Source organism: Mesocricetus auratus, unplaced genomic scaffold (assembly GCF_017639785.1).
Source record: "Mesocricetus auratus isolate SY011 unplaced genomic scaffold, BCM_Maur_2.0 Super-Scaffold_100006, whole genome shotgun sequence".
NCBI lineage: Eukaryota > Metazoa > Chordata > Mammalia > Rodentia > Cricetidae > Mesocricetus > Mesocricetus auratus.
Window position 1 is genome coordinate 74,361,171 of NW_024429190.1, and position 15,975 is coordinate 74,377,145.

The window sequence follows — 15,975 nt, forward strand, 5'->3', positions numbered from 1 at the left end:
ATAGATCCTGACAGTGTGACAAGAATACAGCGACTGCACCAGGGGAAACGGGCAAAAAAGATGCGAACAGAGATCGACTGGAAAAGAAACAAACATCAAATTGTATATAGGAATTTCTGCTGAACTCACCAAAGTTTTCATTTTTTTCTCTGGCCAAGAGGTAAAGATCTTCTAAAAATAGATTCTTAATGCAAGGGAAATCGGAGGTAATGGGGGTAATCTATACCCTGATGACAAAGGAGTCAGGCCTCTGACAGCCCTTGGAACACAAGTGGCTGATGGGGTCAAGAGGCTTAAGAAACCTGTCCTCTAGCTGGAATTTATAGCAGGGCTGAATCTGGCCACCACCCAAAAGATATGCCCAGGTTCTAATCCCTGTTCCCTGTGAACATAACTCCTTGACAGGGCCTTTGTAGAGGCAGGGTTGACGCTCTTGAGAAGCCATCGTGGATTCACGGTGTGGCTGGCATCCTTGTGGATGAGGGAAGGGCACAGGGGACAGCCATAGACAGTAGTGATGGTGCCAAGACCAGAGAGGCCAGAGCTGGCAGAGGCAAGAGAAACTACTCCCTGGGATCTTTAGAGGAAGCATGAGCCTTTGAAGGGCCAGCAACAATTTTGGATTCTGACTTCCAGGGCTGTGAGAGAATAAGGCCCTGCTGTTTTAAGCCGCCACATTAGGGGTGACTCTCTGAGGCCTCAGGAAGCTAACACACCAAGGAAATGACAGGAGGTAGAAACAAAGGTTTACATGGACATGTACTCAAGCCTGATCTGTCTTAACAGTAAACAATCAGGAAAAACTTGAAGAAAAAAAAAAACATACAGGGATTAAGTGGTTGACAAGATGGCTTGGAGGGTGAAGGTGTTTTTTGCCAAGTCTGATGGCCTGAGTTCGATCCCCAGGACCCACCTAGAGGAAGGAGATAGTCAACTTCTGCAAATTGTCCTCACATCACACACACACACACACACACACACACACACAATAAACAGTAAAAACATAATATTTATGTTTCAAAACTGGAAGGGTTGAATTATAATGAACCCATAGTATATAATACAATCATTAAAATGTGTCCTAAAGACTAAACCACCTAAGGATTCTTATAGTATATAGACAGAAAATTTGAGACATAAACACATGTGTACATTTATGTAATTATGGAATCCCCAATGGTAGCTGCATATGATATACCTGTTTACCTCTCAAACGAACAACGTGGGGAAAATTGCAAATTAGACACAATGTCAACAAAACACTGAAATACGTATGCCTTCTGTCCTACATATTCAGGAGGCTGAGGCAGGGAGGATGGACTGAGCTCAGAAGTTCTAGGCTAGTCTGGAAACACAGATTTAGTCCCCAAAATACCTTCATCACCTAAAAGTTTGTCATGAGAAATGTGTAGATATTATCAACATAAATCACTCACAACTCAAAGGTGAGCTCCATGGTTGTTGAATGGCATTTAATAAAACAGGTTCATCCTTTAGGAAAAAACCTAAAGAGGCTATGGTCAGAAGGGTTCTGTGGTCTCCTGCCCCTACCCTCTCTATCTGACAATATTATTCATTAGAATGAGAAGAGAGCTTTCCCTATAAACAAACTAGAGTAAATCAATACTATTGTGTTTATTAACATCATTCTAGCAAGACATAGAAATAAAGACATATGGAAATTGGACTGTTAGCAAAACCAGTGAAACCAGAAAACAGACTAAAATATTAGAGAATTTGTATAGAGAGATAAAACACAGAAATCCAAACATGTCAGAACTAAAGAGCAAAAATACACAAAAGCGTCATCCATCCCTAAAATGCGGGGCCTATCTGCAGTAGGAAATGGACATGAGAAGATCTCACAGAACACTCAAAGACTCCCATGTCAATTAAGAGAAAACCGCAGGGAGTTTAATTTGGAATTGACTCTTTCTGCCTGGAGTGCCTGCTTTAAGACACACCTACAAGAAATTTACAACTAAGCCACGTTTAAAATAGTTCTAAACCAACTTAATAATCGGAGATTCACAACTAAGCCTTTCAATATCCCCACCTGTTACTTTAATTAGCATTCAGTCACTAAGGAAGCTTTCCCCTCACACACTATTGTTACCATTGTGTTTGTTCCTTATTCCTCTTCAGCTCAGCTCACTCCCTGTAAGGAAAGGCAAACCTCTGTACAGCCCTATAGTCATTTTTAAAAAGCACCAGTGATGCCTTCTAACTTACATATCACACTACATACATCATTTACACAAGTTTATTTAACTTGTTATGTCTATGTGCATGTGTACATGCCAGTGTGTGTGTGTGTGTGTGTGTGTGTGTGTGTGTGTGTATGTGTGTGTGTGTGCATGTGGAGGTCAGAGGACAACTTTTGGGAGTTGGTTCTCTCAGATCATCAGGCTTAGTGGCTTTTGGCCATGGAGCCATGTTCCCAGCCCAGTAAGTTATAGATTTTTTAAATATTTATTTTTTTATTTATTTGTTTAATGTTTATAAGTGCTGTATATGCATGCCAGAAGAGGGCATCAGATCCCATTATTGATGGTTGTAAGCCACCATGTAGGTATTGGGAATTGAATTCAAGACCTCTGTAAGAACAGCCAGTGCTCTTAACCGCTGAGCCATCTCTCCAGCCCAGTAAGCTCTATTTTTATGTTGACATAAAGATAAGTAGTTTTCTTGTTGTGTGCTATTTTTAACTGCCATGTAAAAATGATACATATTTACTTTTTCTTGATGTTTTAATGAACGTATACACGCTGAGGAGAGGCTAAACAAAGCTAGTTAACATATGCAACACTTTACATTCTACTGTTTCTGGTGGGAACATTTGAAATTCACTCTTGTAGCCATTTACAAATATCTGCTATATGGTTGAGTCAAGTTCGTCATGTTCATCATGATGAACAATAAACACCTTAGATTTAGTTTTCCAAGATAGGAGACAGGGTGCCTTGAATTCTGACTTTAGGAGATTTCTACCATCATGGGACGTGCCAATTTATTTATTTTCAAGTAGGTTAGTGAACCTACCTCTCATATTTGTCTGTGGACGCAGTCACATAATTTACCTAGCTCAGTGCTTGGCACACACTAAAAGTATAACTATGAGTGTCAAGCTTCGCATTCTTTCTCTGTACAAAGTTTGCCTGTGCAGCTCGGAGTCACTCTCATATTACATTAGCTCAACTGGCCCCATGGCAATCTGCTGAACTGTATTTTCTTAAGAGAAGGTGAAGATCCGTTCTCCCATACATCTACACAGTTCCTAATATAATCTATTCCTGATTTCAGTTATCCTCCATGAAATAATAGAAGAGAGGAGAAAGGGGGAAAGGTGACACACACTTACTGATACATGCAACAGCAGTAATATTGTATTTCATTATGTCTTAAGTGTAATCAAATCTTAGTATTTAAGAGGACGTGTTAAATTAGTACAGAAAGGCGAAATAACAGGCACATGTAGGACTAGATCAGTGAAGAGCCTGCAATAACCCACAGATCACTCTGTCCACACTCACTTGGTTCCCACTAAACACTTAAACACTTGCAGTGTGCTGGCTCTTAATCCTACAGTCCAGTTGTGGTGGTTTGAATGCAATCGGTCTCCATAAATTCATAGGGAGTGGCACTATTAGGAGGTGTGGTTTTGTTAAAGTGGGTGTGGCCTTGGTGGAGGAACTGTGTCACCGGGGATGGGCTTTGAGGTCTCCTTTGCTCAAGCTTCACTCAGTGTGACACAGAGACCACTTCCTGTTGCTTAGGGATCAAGATGCAGCTCCTTCTGCACTCTCATCTGCTTCTCCGGCACCATGTCTGCCTGCATGCTGCCATGTCCCACCATGATGATAATGGATTAAAGCTCTGAAACTGTGAGCCACCCCAGTTAATGTTTCCCTTTACAAGAGTTGCCGTGGTCATGGTGTCTCTTCACAGCAATAGAAACCCTGAGATGCCAGCTATGGGCTGATAGTGAAGAAATGTGTACACATTAGGATGGGCAAAGTCTTGAGGATTTGAAAGTACAGGTATCTAGACATGTTTCCCATAACAGTAACAGCCTTTGCCCTATAATACTATATTAAAAATCCATTTTGATAAATGAGCTCTCTTTCCCCCCTCTATGTGTGTGCATTAATATAATTGTATATTCTAACAAACATTACTTTTCTTCAAAGTTAAAATCATCTCTTTAAACATGGTGTATTCATACAGTGCAGAATTTCTTAGTTTAAAGGGGAAGGGGATTCTCTCATATATGATAGTGTGAATAAACCTTAGGCGACTAAGCTATGCGAAGCCACCATCTATGAACAGATGTGCACAATTTACAATCCTGGTGCTAGGGAGGCTGGGGCAGGAGGGCCTTGATTTCCAAGCCAGAGGGGGCTCCACTCACTTAACTTGTTTTCAACAAAACAAAAAAGTCACTGGTCTTATTCTAGTTTGATGAAGTGCCTAAGGTTGAATTTATTTTTGTGATTTATCAAGGGATACACACGTCCACCAGTATTTCAATGACCGTAGAATATTCCATTGTGAGGATCTACCTGATTTATTTAACATTAGAAAAAACATGGATGAATGGAATCTACAAATGTGTGACCAATGGAGAGACATCAATGAAGGATAAGAGAGGTCCAAGGCCACACAGGAGACAAAGATGTTAGCCGTGAAGAGTCCCTGGCTTTGGAGCAGGCTGGAGGAGAGGCTGTCCGGGAGTTTCTATTTCTGTGATAAAACACCATGACCAGAAGCAGCTCGGAGAAAAAAGGATTTATTTCATCCTACCGGTCTCAGGCCACCCCCATCCCTGAGGGGAATTAGGGCAGGAACTCAAGACAGGTACCTGGAGGCAGCAGCTGAAGCGGATTCATGGTGGAGTGCAGCCTACTAGCTTGCTCCCCGTGGCTTGCTCAGACTTGCTTTCTTCTACAATTTAGAACTGTCTGCTTAGGGCAGCACTTCCCACTGTAGGCTGGGTCCTCCCACACCAATCACTAATTAAGAAAATACAGACTTTCCTGCAGGCCAATCTTGTGAAGGGACTTTCTCAACTAAGAGTCCTTCTTCCCAGCTATCCAGTTTATTTATGTTAAGTTGACAGCAAATAACTGTGTTGGTTAGTTTTATACCAACGTTCTCTAATAACCTGTGTTTCTTCATTATTATGCTCACCCCACCCTATTTTCATGTCTGCCTTCTCCTACACTGAGCACTTGCATATCTCAAACATGCAGACACTGCAGACATGTGTTCTGAAGGTATGAATGGAAAGCACTGGACACACGTGTTGGAAAAGGATCCATGTTTCCTTCTTTGAAGCTAATCTATAACACACAAATTGGCACTTTGACACTATGGGGGCAAGTGAGCCCTTGTTGCTATGACATCCTGCTGGGACAATGGCCCAGACTCTAACACCAAAGATTTGTCACAGTCTTCCTGATTAAGATAATATTGCTCAACTAGCCAGTCTTCATGCATTCATTTCTGGCCACTGGCTCACAGGCACACTCTGTGATGCCCTGAGGGAGCACTATGGTACACAGGCTGCCTTCCCTACTTCTGAAACCACCTAACCAGCCAAACTTCATGGACTCACATGAGAGTTTTAAAAACGTGTGGTGTCTGTAAAGAACCCACTCCCCAAAATTCTGATATAACTGTTCAGGACTGCAACTTGACTGTTAGCTCCCCAGATGATTTTTACCAGGCAACCAGGCTAGGAACCTCTGCCCCAGCCTCAAGCAGGTGGCGCTGTCCAAGGTAGCAGTTCAGTAAGAACTTTATCAGCCCAGCATACGCCCATGCCTGTCATGGACAAGGGTTTCCCTGGACCACTCAATGATAGGGTGTTGCACCCAAAGACAGCACAAGGAGACAGGTCACATGCTAACTAAATCTAAGACCACATATGACTAGTAAAATTTAAGTTAACCAAAATTAAAAATATATCCCACAACAGGCCCAACAGTAAATATCATTAGCTTTGGGGACCAAACAGTCACTAGCCCAACAATTCAACTCTTCGGTGGTATAGATGCTGTCCAGAGAATGTAGAAATGGGTGAGTGGTTACGTCTAATAAAACTTTATAGTCTTTTGCTGGCCTCTGCCATTAGATAGTCAAATGCCCTAAGATAAAACTAAATTGCATACTATAACTTTTAAACACAGAGAGACAATGGTTTAATTGGAAAGAGAAGGGAAACACTCAAGCCTGGGCTGTAGCTGAAGTGAGTTCTAATGGATAGGCTGGGAGTTGTGTTAAGACATCCTGGATCAACAGTATGTCAAGAACTCCTGTAAAACAGCCGTGGTCTGAGACAGTAAAGAAGTCCCCATGACTCCAAGAAATAAATCATATGACTTCCAAAGGCTTTGTCTAGCTTTTAGACACCCTACAGGGAAAGCATCACCAACTAGAACAATTCTCTTTAATTTTCCATGTGGAAAGGACGACTTAAAGTCAGTGTTACTAATGGGAAGGAAGTAACAGGGAGAAAAGGAATCACCCCAGAGGCCAGGGGGGATGGCTCCATCATTACAGTTCTTGCCATGCAAGCTAAGAACGTGAGTTTGGGTCTTCTGCACCCATGTAAAGGCTTGTGCAGGTGTGTAAGACATGTACACCCACAACACCAGGGCTCAGAGAGCAGACATGGGAGGATTCCTAGAATCTGCTGTCTAGCTGGACTAATCTAAAGGTGAGTTTTGGCTTTAATGAGAGACCCTGTCTCAAAAACCAAAAGTAAGGTCGGGCAGTGGTGGCGCACACCTTTAATCCCAACACTCGGGAGGCAGAGGCAGTGGGATCTCTGTGAGTTCAAGACCAGCCTGGTCTACAAAAGCTAGTTCCAGGACAGCCTCCAAAGCCAGAGAGAAACTCTGTCTCAAAAAACAAAACAAACAAACAGACAAACCCAAAAGGAAGAACAACGAAAGGAGACACCTGCCACTGACCTCTGGGATCCGCCTGCATGCACACACAATCATGCATCTCAGACCTTCTCACAAACAGTTACTCTGAGCCAGGGACCATGGCACAAGCATCACTATAGCTCTTAGCTCTGTTTACGGATTTGTAAACAGACAAGACTTGGATAAGCAGCCTGATCTTAATAGATCACAACTTATCCCTATCTGATCACAGCTGGGTCAATTCTGCAATTCAGTTAATGGAGAAATTTTCTCTTTAGTTCTATGAGCCTAGATATACAATAAAAATTAAGGTATGAAATGGCAACTCTCTCCTCTCCATGTAAATCAATTTTATGCCACATATAAGCTGAAACTAAAAGGGAGAAATACCAATCAAAATGTCAGAGGGAAGATAATTGCCTTTTTAAAGACCAATCACATTAGCTGCTAAAGTCACAAGGATCTAAATATGGTCCCTGCAGACACTGTGCTGTCATTGACAATAATGGTAAAAATTTCAAAATGTTAGACTATTTGGAGTGGAGGGCGTGTGGGAATACAGTGTCATTAAAAAAAAAAGAAAATGTTACCCCTAACTTAACACCCCATTACTGCTGCATCTTTAAGTTTCTGTATAAATAGCTAAGTCTTGGTGAAACTGGGGTCAGAAGTCTTAAGATATACTTCTGTTAGGAACTCTAAGATCATATCACAGAGGTAGTCTCACTTTAATAAGCAAATACTTATAACTTAAGACTAAAACTTAGTTCACTTAAAACGAACACTTCTGCTTGTAATGTTTTACAATGATACCACCATTTTGTTTACTTATAACATGTGTGTAAGTGTTTTGCTCATGTGCAGACCATGTGTGTTTCTGGTGTGCAGACAGAGGTCAGAAGAGGGTGCCATAACCTAAACTGGGGGCACAGATGGTTGTGAGCCACCAGGTGAGTGCTGGGAATCAAACCCGGGTCCTCCGCGAGAACAAACACTCTAAACCACCAACCCCTCTCTCCAGGCCCATCATCACCGTTTCTTAACTATTCTATTCACTGGTGAACTGACAAACAGACTCTTACAGACTAGTGCAGGTTCCCACAGTTGTAATACTCATTTTAGCTATAGAAAACCAACTTTAACATATGTCTTAAGACTTCCAATTAATGCCATTTAAAACAGTTCCTTGTCAGCCAAGTCATCACAAATATGAAAAAAATAGGATAAATCTAATCAAAATGTTTAACTTTGTCACAAACCTTAATCTCAGCCTATAGAGGAAGATTACCATACACGGGATAGAGATGTTGTATGTTATTTCATTAGGGAGAAATCGCTTACATGAGAAACTGAGAACCCAAGGTCAGCACTCTTGACAGTCTCCGCTGCTCTTCAAGACCCGACCAGAAACCCAAGAGAGGGCAAGTGCCCCTCTCCTCAGCCCTTTATTCCATATGCCCGTATGTACCTGCAGCCATGTCCAAAATGGGCGTGGTCAGCAGCACAGGTACCTAGGTTTCTCCCTACATCAGCCTATGGGAAGAGGGTCTGGGATTCTGGGTCATCTTCTGGTGATCAAGGGAAACAGAGGAGGAGGGACTCTGAGGGAGAAAGGGGTATGTGTGGGAGTGGGAGGAGCGGAGGGCGGGGAAACCACAGGTCTCCACGTAATGTATGAGTGAAGAAACACACACACACACACACACACACACACAGAGAGAGAGAGAGAGAGAGAGAGACAGACAGACAGATACACACACACAGACAGACAGACAGACAGATACACACACACACACAGAGACAGACAGACAGATACACACACACACACACACACACACACACACACACACACACACACACACACACTTGATGTAAAGCAGGCTGTGTTCCTAAGCCCTGTTTAGAGACACTTAAGTTTACAGTCAGTGGATTATCATGACCATTCATTATGAATGCTTCAAAGTGCGATAAAGCTATTTCAACTACAGGCTAATTTCCTCTGCTGCCATAGTTAAACATGATTACTTCTTAGGCATTGTCTGCATGACTTTTAGTGTTTTTGCAAGACAGTTTGTCAAGCCTCTTTCTGTTCCATAGGCAGAGTCTATATCACTGTCCAGAGGGGCAGACGATTCTGGAGCCTTGAACAAAGTGAACATTTCACAAATTTTTAGTATGTTAGACACAGCCTCTGGACTTTTAACAGAAGGAAACCAAGCATGATGGTGAGCTGTGGCCTCTCCTAGTCTACTGGGCACAGTCTTGTTTAGCGTGGTCTTTGAGGAAAACTGGAATCCACTTCTAGATTACAGTGGGAGTGGGGGAGGATTTCCAGCCTCAATTTTAAGATCTCCTAAGACACTTATTTTCATCCGTGTGCTTGTTTATATTAAACAATTTTTTTTCAGTTACGGTGCCTGGGGGTGAAATCCAGGGCCTCTCCAGCACTAGGTAAGCCTCCACGACCAGGCTAACCTCTCCGTTGTTTTCCATTTACTGTATGAGGAGCATGTGAAGAGGCTCTCGCAGGTAAGAAGTGATTTTGAAAAGAAAATGTAGGTGATTGTACACAGCGGGGGACTTAGGAGACAGACCTGTTCACGTAGAGTGCTTGTCATTTGCCTGCTGCAAAGCAGACTGCAGAGACAGGGAGTGTGTGCAGGAAGAGCACACTGCTGGAGATGTGATAAGCAGGCAGTCTCTGGGATGCTCACATTTTGGTTGTGAGCCTAGCCTTTAACGGCTGAGCCATCTCTCTAGCCCGATGCTCACATTTTGTAGGCACCAGGTTGCCTCTCCCTGGGCATTAACCTTCAGAGACCACTGGCCGGCAGCAGTGAGGCGAGGTCTCCTCCCCCCCAGAACTGTGGTGACTCCTCTCTCACCATCAGGCTGTTCAAGCTCATGCAGAAAACCACCACTGCTGCTTACATTTGCACGAGTACAGCGGTGCCCAGTGCCTGAGTGTCGCAGGTCGGCAGAGGTCCTGTCTATGTAACTGACACCATCACAGATGGACTGCAGGGTGATTGAACTTGTGGTCTGCCTCCAGACTGATTGCCTTCACTCCCAAATGAGATGTAGGTACTGTGGGGGGGGGGAAACAGAACTCCCCTCATCAAAGGAAAACTCACATGGGGTACTCGGCATGGAGTACTAGTTAAGCGCTAGTTATTGCTTGTGACCACATGTGTCTTCTCACAGGCAGGACTCTGTGTCTGAATCAGTACACACACACACACACACACACACACACACACACACACTATAATAACTGCAAACAAAGGACATGCATAAATTGTGTTGCATAGACGAACTGGACTGTGCAGCGACGATGTAAACCCGGAGGTCCTGTTTCTCCAGGGCTCAAACCACATCTGCCTGGTTCCTTGTGGCCTGGTCATTGTTACACATGGAGGAAATCAAATGTTTCATTGTGGACAATGCACAGATGCTTTTCTGGTTCTGTTTCAGAAGGAGAATCCTGGCCCTCATCTATAAGTTGATCTTAAGACCCAAGACGAGCAGTTTGAAAAACACTATGGCACAAGAAAATACTAACAAAGTTTTTTTTTTTAAGGTAAATGTACATGTTACTTATTTCAGCTTTGGCATGGTATTGGAATTATAAGAAGCACTTATTGAATTTATTTAAGCATCCCCATCACCTCGTGGGACAGTCAATGGAAAACTGCCCTTCTAAACTGTTACTACGTTCAAGGCACAAATATCTTATTTTAACCTAACTCTAACACATCCCAACATATTCAATAAGTTCTAAATAATTGACAGAGGGATAGTCCCTCCCAGAGACCGGGAATCCGCAAGACTCTCAACCTCCAAGAATCTCAGCTCTCCCCTGCAGAGAGATCTGGGCTGGGTGAGGGTCACTCATTCAAGAAACTTGACGAGCAACATCTTGTGAAATCATCTAATTAAAAGTGTGCTTTCTCCACCATCAGAATAACAGCTTTTATCAAAGCAAGTTAGTTTAAAAATGGAAGCTGTGCAGTAGATGCTGAATCAAGTCCCACTTTGCTAAAAATGATAGGAGGTGATATTTTAAGTGGGTTTGGTAAACCCCGCAGGCGGTGTGGAGTAAGGGTTGGGGAGAGGTGTCTGGATTGAGCTCCAGAGAAAGAAGCCAGACATGAAGGGCTATAAAGCAAAGACTTCAGCCCTCAACTATTGCTTGAGAAGCCATTTGTCACATTTCTCAGGGTTGACTGTACGAGAGGAAAGGAGCGGTCAGGCTTACCTCCCTTGCTACAAATCCACTCTGGTTTAAAACGTACCAAGTACGGAAACCAACTCTGAGAATGAATGATCCACAGTGTGCACAAGGGCAAATGATGCCCCTGTGTGAGCACCCACCCAATGCCCCTGTGTGAGCATCCCCCAATGCCCCTGTGTGAGCACCCACCCAATGCCCCTGTGTGAGCATCCCCCAATGCCCCTGTGTGAGCACCACCCAAATGCCCCTGTGTGAGCATCACCCAAATGCCCCTGTGTGAGCACCACCCAAATGCCCCTGTGTGAGCACCACCCAAATGCCCCTGTGTGAGCATCACCCAAATGCCCCTGTGTGAGCATCACCCAAATGCCTCGGTGTGAGCACCCACCCAATGCCCCTGTGGGAGCATCACCCAAATGCCCCTGTGGGAGCATCCCCCAATGCCCCTGTGGGAGCACCATCCAAATGCCCCTGTGTGAGCACCCACCCAATGCCCCTGTGGGAACATCCCCCAATGCCCCTGTGGGAGCACCATCCAAATGCCCCTGTGTGAGCACCCACCCAATGCCCCTGTGGGAGCATCACCCAAATGCCCCTGTGGGAGCATCCCCCAATGCCCCTGTGTGAGCATCACCCAATGCCCCTGTGTGAGCACCCACCCAAATGCCCCTGTGGGAGCATCACCCAAATGACCCTGTGGGAGCATCACCCAATGCTCCTGTGGGAGCATCACCCAAATGACCCTGTGGGAGCACCCACCCAATGCTCCTGTGGGAGCATCACCCAATGCTCCTGTGGGAGCATCACCCAAATGACCCTGTGGGAGCATCACCCAATGCTCCTGTGGGAGCATCACCCAATGCTCCTGTGGGAGCACCCACCCAAACATGGTGCCAGCACCCAGGAGTGATGCTTATTTTTGTGACTGTTAGAGACAGAAATTTAAGAAGCAAACTGTTTTTAGAGTAGGAACAAACTCCAGCATAAATGCAAGTGCTTCTTTTTTCATAAAACAGGATTCCTGGGTTAAATCTTAAATCCTGGCAGTTTAATGCAAATTTCTATTTCTTCCTAATTGAGGGATAATTGCCATCAAAGGTATCTCTATCAGAAATGAGTGGTGGGAATTCAGAGCTGCACTACCTGATATGGTAGCCACTATCCCTATGTAGCAATTTAAATGAATTAAAGTTAAGTAAAATGTAAAATCTGTTCCACAATTGTACTGGCCATGTTTCAACAGCCACATGTGGCTTGTGGTTACAAGACAGACTTATAGAATATTCCCATCCACGTAGAAAGTTATACTGGGCAGCACTGATCTGGTCAAGGCTACATAGAGATGTTAAAAAGGAAAACTGTTCATTTCTTCCTTGGTAAGCGAGCTCCAAACCTTGCCTAACTTCCTAGAGCTAGCACGGGCCAGAACAGCATGACTGCAAACATCCAAAATCTCTCACCATATTGTATCATCCCGATTATCCCTTCTGAGCTCTCTGCATTGAGTATCTCCAGCCTATGAAGTGCTTGGCATGCAAGCATTAGGAACTGAGTTTACATGCTCTAGCACCCATGTAAAAAACTGACCATGGTGTTGGGCGCTCATGACCCAAGCCTTTAATAGGAAAGGAGGCAGGCAGACCTCTGGAGCTCACTGGCCCAGACAGCCTGGCATAATCAAGGAGTTTCAGGTTTGGTAAGAGACTATCTCAAAAAATAAAAGTGAAGAGATTAAGGAAAGACGTGCAACGTTGACCTCCACACACATCATGCACACACATGTGCATATCACACTCACACCCAGCACCCACATAACAATATAGTGATAGTTACCCGGGCCTAGAACCTCATCACTACAGAGTCCCGAGTCTAACATCACAGGTTCTTTTCAGGCAGAGGAAGACTGCCAGGTCTTCTCACTATTGTTTTGAGTAATGGCCCACCGAGATGATCCCAAAGGGCCAGATTACAGTGACAGGAACATCTAAGACTGCAGGGTCTAGCTCCCCTTCCCTCTGTCAGGGCTCCAGATTGCCGGTTCATCTGGCCTCTGGACTACAGAGGTCCTGGCCACAAGGAGAGCCAAGATAAAGTCCCTGACAGTCACAAAGCAGCACAAGTGAACGCAACAGTCCTGCAAGGTGACAGCTGCGAGCAAGGCGACCACTGTGGCAAACGTTAACGGCATCATCGTGTTCACGGAAGATGATGACCTGCAAAGCAAACCACCCCACCCCAACACACACAAAGCATCTGGTGAGAAACACATGGATTAAGCAAGTGCTACCAACATACTATAGCACAGATTTAAATAAGCCAACAAACGTCATTCAGCTAAATGCAGATTATGAGCATGCATTTTTCAAATATTTTATGTTTGCCCAACGTCAATTAACTATGTCTACTTTGTGAGCTCCCAACTTGGGAGGCTTGCCATACATTTAAGCAATTTATACACCAAGGACAAACCATTTAAACCCCCTATGCTTATTCCATGAAGATTAAATTCACACTTCTAGTTCATTAAGAGATGGCAGCTGCTGGGTGTGGCGGCACACGCCTTGAATCCCAGTACTTGGGAGGCAGAGGCAGAGGCAGGTGGATCTCTGTGAGTCTGAGACCAATTTGGTCTACATAGAAAGTTTCAGGACAGCCAGAGCTACATAATAGAGACCTTGTCTGAAGGGGGTGGGGAGGGAGGGAGATGGAGAGACAGACTGACAGACATTCAGACACACAGACACACAGACACAGACACACACACACACACGGGGGGGGGGACAGCTATGGTTAATTTTGGAAGCAAGGTCCTCTCCAGGACATGCATAAGAAAAAGTTAAGTACATGATACATTAAAGTTGAGATTGAAATTATTCAGTCTGCATTTATTACATGTATGCACCTAATGGTTTACCCTCAACCTGGGACACTTAAGTGGGTCAACGTATTAACTGCTAACATAGACTCTGAACATTCACAATCGTCTACCCTTTTTATTAACTGCAGCCCAGAATGAAGTTACAGTCCTGCATTATTAAAATCTGTCTTCGATTCCAGCAGAGAATTGAAGAAGCAGAAACTAATATTGCCCTTTAGGCTGTGTTACTGTAATAGATCTAAGAACTGCTTTTACTCTGCCCTGCTTTTTTTTTTTAAATAATATATCGGTGTATTTCGGTTCCTCAACAGGACCACGCATGTAGGAAGTCAGCGTGGGATTGCCCAGGGAGACGTTTGGCTTCCACTCCACCTGGGCTGTATTCTCTCACTCTGGCAATCACAGCCCTCGCCCAGCCCTGAAAAGACCTGGCCGGAATAACCGCAACCGAAAGGCCAGCAAAGTGTTTAGGAGATAATAAAGTGCCATGGGAGTAGGGGGTGATGGAGAGGGATGAATGGGGAGGGGCGCGAAGGAACATGAATTTCAAGTGGGAAAACCCTCTTTCTCCCTTTGACTCATTTCACGAGGGGAAAACCACCCAGTGAAGGCTCTCTCCATAACCCGGGGCCGAAGACTTTGTAAAATTACTATGACCACGGATAATCAGAGCGCCTAGTGCACGGCGACCCGCACCCCTGCCCACGCTCAGTCCGAAATCCCTGTCCTTCCCAGGAACGCGCGCCCAGCGAGGCACCGCAAGTTAGCGCCTGGGGCCGGCTGGGTTCTGCCGGCTGGGCTCTGCCGCTTCTCCCCGGTCCCCACCCGGGAGCGGCCGCGGCGGTGGGACACCTGTCACCGGGCCGGGCGGGGGCCGCAGGCGGCACTGCGGCGGCGGGGAGCGGGTCGGGCGAGCCGCGGAGCCGCACCGCTCGCCTCGGGCTCGGGGGCTGGGGAGGCAGTGCCACCGCCCGGGTGGGGCCCCCCGGGGACCCGGAGCCGAGTGGGCCGGGCAGCGGGGCCGAGGGGCGGAGGAGGGCGCCGCGCCCCTACCTGCTCCGGGCGGCGGCGGCTCGCGGGCCGTGACCTGCGGCGGCGGCGGTGGCGGCGGTGGTGGCGGCGGCGGTGGCGGCGGCGGCTGTCGCGGCGGGGAGGGCGCTTCCTTCAGGAAGGGGTGGGATCTGTCTGCCCGCCCCCTCCCGCCGCAGCGCGGCCGGTCCCCGACTTACTTCGGGGTCCCCGCAGCGGGGCTTCGGGTGGACGGCGGAGCCTCGCGGTCCCGGTTTGTACCTCCCTCAGTCCCCGGGTCCCTCATAGTCACCCGGGGCTGCGGCCGGCGGTGGACGGTCCGATCGCTTCCTTCCAACGCCAAGGTGAACGCGTTTGCCTGGCGCTCTTCACCCAACAAAAGGCAGGACGGAATCCGGGACCCTCCGCCTGCTGGTTATTTATTCCTGACCTGTTGTAACCTTCTTGCTGGCTCCCTTCCGTCCACACACCTAGCGTCCACACTCCCTTTGCACACAGCAGCTACAATTCATTTTCAGGCCCGCAAGCCCTGTGTAACTCTCCGCCACCAGCTGCCCTCCCGTGGTTTTTTTCATCTTACAGAACAGACACAGGGCCAACTTCTGACCCTGGATGATGAACCGAGGACTTCAAGGCCGCTCTCCTACAGCCATTTCGCTCATGTCTCTTGTGTCCTGGTCGAGTCATAAAACTGTATTTATCAGCATTTTTATAGCAGCCTGCCCCCCTCCATCCCAACTTCTGCACCCTAGCCCAGTGCCATCTTAATCTTAGATTCACAGCTAACTTACTTTGCTGACCTGCTTTGTGTGATAGGGTCCCCTAGATCAACCTACTGCACGCATCCATTTAAAACCTTGCCTTTTGGAGCACACACTTACCCCTCCTCGATTCAACCT

At 45.9% G+C, this 15,975-nt stretch overlaps 1 protein-coding gene across 2 annotated transcripts in view; it reads right to left on the bottom strand.

Annotated features, from left to right (window-relative positions):
• Nucleotides 1-15,654, bottom strand: part of Tmem150c (transmembrane protein 150C) — a 74,226-nt gene extending 58,572 nt beyond the window's left edge. Inside the window, exon 1 of one of the 2 annotated variants that reach the window (XM_005068119.4) lies at nucleotides 15,369-15,654. The gene's annotated coding sequence lies outside the window, so the exon portion shown is untranslated. Of the gene's footprint in view, nucleotides 1-15,100; nucleotides 15,148-15,368 lie in introns of those variants that run through there. The other variant, XM_040747480.1, reaches the window with a different exon arrangement.
• Nucleotides 15,655-15,975: the final 321 nt, after the last annotated feature.